This window comes from Solanum stenotomum, chromosome 8, assembly GCF_019186545.1.
Source record: "Solanum stenotomum isolate F172 chromosome 8, ASM1918654v1, whole genome shotgun sequence".
Taxonomy (NCBI): domain Eukaryota; kingdom Viridiplantae; phylum Streptophyta; class Magnoliopsida; order Solanales; family Solanaceae; genus Solanum; species Solanum stenotomum.
The window spans coordinates 41,628,411-41,633,801 of NC_064289.1; the positions used below are offsets into that span (position 1 = coordinate 41,628,411).

Below are 5,391 nucleotides of genomic sequence, written 5' to 3' on the forward strand. Positions count from 1 at the left end.
CAGGAGGTAGGGGCCCACACAGGGGAGGCGGGTCCTTCCAGCGTCAGAGGCCTGTACATGTTTCATTACCAGCTATCGAGGGTAGGCCAGCAGCCCGGGGTCCTCCAGGTTCGGGTCGAGGTGGTTATAGCATTACTTCAGGTTCTTCATAGTCAGGATCCACACCGAGGTCTTGTTATGGTTGCGGTGATCCAGGCCACTTGATTCGTCAGTGTCCACATCAGACTCAGTCTGGACCACACCATACTATCTCCGCGGTCCCAGAGAGAGATTCAGCACCTCCGGCTAGAGGTCGGGGTCGGGGACCGGCATTTGGTAGAGGCGGACGAGCTTCGGGTAGAGGTGCTAGTGGCGCCTCAGGTTTACAGAGTGGGGGCAGAGGTGCCTAGTGTTATGCTTTTCCTGGGAGGCCCGAGGTTGAGGCTTCTGATGCAGTTATCACAGGTATCGTCTCAGTTTGTCATCGGCCTGCTTCCGTGTTATTTGATCCTGGTTCTACATTCTCATATGTGTCACATATATTGCTTCCGGCCTTGAGTTGACTTGTGATCGTATGTCTGTGCCTATTAGAGTCTCTACACCCGTAGGTGAACCCTTGTGGTGAATCGAGTATATCGATCTTGTCTTGTTGTCTTATCGGGGTATGAGACTTGGGTGGATATGATTCTTCTTGATATGTTAGACTTTGATGTCATATTGGGTATGGACTGGCTTTTCCCCTATCATGCACTTCTTGATTGTTATGCTAAGACTGTTACCTTAGCTATTCCGGATATTCCTAGAGTGGAGTGGAGAGGGACTAGTGGTTCGTATCCCAACAGGGTCATATCTCATATTCGGGCTTAGAGGATGATTGACCGGGGTTGTTTATCTTATTTGGCCTTTATTCGGGATGTTGGAGCTGAGTCACCGGCCATGGAGTTTATTCCGGTGGTTCAGGAGTTCCCTGATGTGTTTCCCGAGGATCTACCTGGTGTTCCTCCTGTTCGTGATATTGACTTCTTTATTGACTTGGAGCCGGGCACCAAGCCCATATCTATTCCACCTTATCGTATGGCTCCAACTGAGTTGAAGAAGTTGAAGGATCAGATTCAGGACTTATTGAGTAAAGGATTCATACACCCTAGTGTGTCGCCTTGGGGTGCACCGGTCTTATTTGTGAAGAAGAAAGATGGGTCGATGAGGATGTGTATTGACTATAGACAGTTGAACAAGGTAACAGTGAAGAACAAGTATCCCCTTCCCCGTATTGACAACTTGTTTGATTAGCTTCAGGGGGCAGCCTTGTTCTCTAAGATCGACTTGAGATCTGGGTATCATCAGTTGAGGATTAAGCCTTTAAATGTGGCGAAGACAGCTTTTCGCACACGATATAGTCATTATGAGTTTTTGGTGATGTCATTTGGGCTCACCAATGCCCCTGCGATGTTCATGGAGTTGATGAATGGAGTGTTTCGCCCATACTTGGATTCCTTCGTGATTGTGTTTATTGATGACATCTTGGTATATTCCAAGACCGAGGCGGATCATGTTTGTCATTTGAGGGCCGTGCTACAGAAGTTGAGAGATGAGAAGTTGTATGCCAAATTGTCTAAGTGTGAGTTTTGGCTTGAGTCAGTGGCTTTCCTAGGGCACGTGGTGTCTAAGGATGGAGTTAGGGTTGATCCCACCAAGATTGAGGCGGTTCAGGGTTGGACTAGACCTACATCACCTACCGAGATTTGGAGTTTTGTAGGCTTGGCGGGTTAATATCGGCGTTTTGTTCAGGGATTCTCTACTATAGCTGTGCCGTCGACCAGATTGACTCAGCAGACAGTTCCTTTTCATTGGTCACCCGAGTGTGAGGCGAGCTTCCAAAGGCTCAAATCCCTATTGACTTCAGCACCTGTCCTGACTTTGCCAGAGGATGGTGTTGGATTTACTGTTTATTGTGACGCTTCAGGTGTTGGACTTGGAGGTGTTTTGATGCAGAAGGGTAAGGTTGTAGCCTATGCCTCTAGACAGCTGAAGGCACACGAGAGAAATTACCCCACTCGTGATTTGGAGTTGGCGGCTGTGGTATTTGTGCTTAAGTTGTGGAGACATTACCTATATGGTGTTCATTGCGAGGTATTTACTGATCATAGGAGCCTACAGTACATATTCACTCAGCGGGATCTGAACTTGAGACAGCGTAGGTGGCTTGAGTTGCTCAAGGACTACGACATAACCATTTTGTATCACCCCTGGAAAGCCAATGTGGTGGCCGATGCCTTGAGTAGGAAGACTCCTAGTATGGGGAGTCTTGCCACGATCAGTGTTGAGAGACGGCCTTTGATTCGGGATGTTCAGAGGTTATTTGACAGCATGGTGAGATTTTGGGTTTCTGAGGAGAGTGGAGGTGTGCTTGCCTTCATTGAGGCCCGTTCATCTTTGATGGAGCAGATTAGAGAGCATCAGTATGAGGATGGGAAGTTATGTCTCATCCGGGACAAGGTGATGAGTGGTGAAGCCAAGAAGTCTAAGATTGACTCCGAGGGTGTATTGAGGATTGAGGGCCGGATATGTGTGCCCAAGGTTGGTGATTTGATTAGATTGATTCTTGATGAGGCTCATTATTCTAGGTATTCTATTCATCCCGGAGCGGCGAAGATGTATCATGATCTTAGTCAACACTATTGGTGGTGTGGGATGAAGAGGGATATTGCAGAGTTTGTGGCTAGGTGCCTGACATGTCAGCAGGTCAAGTGTGAGCACCAGAAGCCTGGTGGTGTGACTCAGAGGATGCCCATTCCTACTTAGAAGTGGGAAAGGATTGCTATGGACTTCGTAGTTGGATTGCCTACCACCGTGGGTGGTTATGATTCTATATGGGTGGTCGTCGACAGACTGACCAAGTCTGCTCATTTCATCCCGGTTCGAGTGAGGTATATAACGGAGAAATTGGCTCAGATTTATATTAGTCAGATTGTGCGGTTACACAGAGTGCCGGTGTCCATTGTGTCTGACAGGGTTCAGTATTACTTCTCATTTCTGGAGAGCCAGCATGATTTGGGCACTAGACTCGACATGAGCACAACTTTTCACCCTCAGACTGACGGTCAGTCTGAGAGGACTATTCAGGTGTTGGAGGACATGCTTCGGGCTTGCGTGATCGACTTTGGTACTAGATGGGATCAACACTTGCCATTGGCAGAGTTCGCCTACAACAACAGTTATCATTCTAGCATTGGGATGGCACCTTTTGAGGCACTGTATGGTAGGCGGTGTAGATCACCTATTGGATGGTTTGATTCAGCGGAGGTGGACTCCCTTGGTACTGATATTCTTAGAGAGGATATGGAGCGTGTTCGTGTGATTCAGAGTAGGCTCTTGACTGCCCAGAGTAGGCAGAAGAGCTATGCTGACAGGAGGGTTCGACCCTTAGAGTTCATGGTGGGTGATCGAGTTTGGCTTCGGGTATCGCCCATGAAGGGTGTGATGAGATTTGGGAAGAAGGGCAAGCTCAGCCCTAGGTTCATTGGCCCATATGAGATTTTGGAGAGGATGGGAGAGGTGGCTTACAAGTTAGCCTTGCCACCTAGTTTGACAGCCGTGCATCCAGTTTTCCATGTTTCTATGCTCCGAAAGTATGTTCCGGATGAGTCTCACGTGATTTCGATTGAGTCGGTGGAGTTGAGTCCAGATTTGACATTTGAGGAGGAGCCTATAGCTATTTTGGACAGACAGGTTCGCAAGCTCCGGACCAAGGACATCGTTTCAGTGAAGGTTCAGTGGAGGCATCGATCAGATAGGGAGGCGACTTGGGAGTCCGAGGATGATATGCGGGTCCGATATCCCCAGCTTTTCGAGGCTTCAGGTACTTTCTTTTAATTTATGTTTAAGGACGAACATGGTTTTTAGTGGTGAATGATGTAATGACCCGAAAGGTCATTTTGGTAATTTTTCATGGAAATGACTATTTTGCCCTTTCGGTAGTTGCCCCGAGTCCCATGTTTTGTGGTTGTAAAGTTGGTTTGACGAAAAGTTGAGTTTTTGAGAAGTTGAGTTTTTATGAGTTAAAGTTGGTTAAAAAGTGCTTTTTCGAGTCATTTGGAGTTTCGGGACTCAGATTGGATTTCTGTCGATTCCGATAGTTTTAGAATGTCGAAACGGGTCTGTGTGAAGTTACGGAGTTGAATTTGGAGTTGAAACGAAGAATTGAGGTCCTAAGTTGCTAAAGTTGTGAAATTTTGATAAAGAGTTGACTTTGGTCAACATATGAGGTTCCGAGGCTCAGATTGAAATTCCGAGAGTACCGTTGGTTTCAAGAGGTGATTCTAAGTCTAGAATGAGTCTTGGTTGAATTTTTAGACGCTCCGTTTGAGTTTCGAATGTTTTTTGGCGTTAAACTAGTTTCTTGGCATCTTATTGAATTTCGGGTCAAGGAGTCCTCGAATTCAAATTCCGATGGTTCCATTGAGTCCGGAACGTCGAATTTAGTGGGGGTACATATTTAGTTTGTGTGCACGAGATTCCGAACGAATCCCAAGGGTCCAACGGGGACTTAAACTTTGGTGTTATAGCTATGTTTCAGCTGCAACAACAGTCTTTTTTTAAGTCAAAAATCAGTAGTTATTTTCCCACAACTTGAAAATACCCATTTCTCCATTTTTAGACTTTGAGAGCTCGAAAATAGGCGATTTCAAGTGGTTTTTCGCAAGGAATTCATTGGGTAAGTTATTTCCAACTTATATCTTTGATTTTCATCGATTATTTATGGATTTTAACATCAAAATTTGAGATTTCAAGTGTAAAATTTGGGGGTTTTTGCCTAATCCGAATTTAATAGAAAATTTGAGTTTTTGAACTCATTTCAACTCCTTCTTCGAAACGGTTTTCACTATTGGATTCTAAATTTCTTGGGGAACATTTTTCACTAAAAATTTTCAGATTTCGAAAATATTTTTCGGAACGAGATTTTTGACCATTTTACCCTTTTTCTCCAAATTTCACGATATTGGTGTTGTTAGATTCGTATTGATTGTGGAATTCCATTTATGAATAGATTGTGGTAATTTGGAGCGTGCTCGGAAGGGTAAAACTCAAATTTGAGTTACTAGTTGAAGTGTTTTGAGGCAACTGACTTTTAAACTTTGTTAAACTCTTAGACTACACATGACTACTTTCCTAATTGTGTTGGGGAGTAATAGGGATTGAGGATGAGTTTTATTTGTTGATTGAAATTGTTGTAAATGAAAGATGGGGAATAAAACGAGCTAAATGTGTTATATGTGACTTGAATTTGTTGAATAAGTCATGTGATAACTGATATTGAGGGGATAGAAGAGCATGAGTAGGCTATGATTGATACAGACATTGATGTTGAGACAGATGATGTGTAATACTATGATGTGGTCGTGATATGGTTGT

General features: G+C 44.7%; 1 pseudogene; it reads left to right on the forward strand.

The window, feature by feature from the left end:
- The first annotated feature begins 849 nt into the window (after positions 1 to 849).
- The window catches only part of LOC125873798 (uncharacterized), a 6,870-nt pseudogene continuing 2,328 nt past the window's right edge, over positions 850 to 5,391 (forward strand).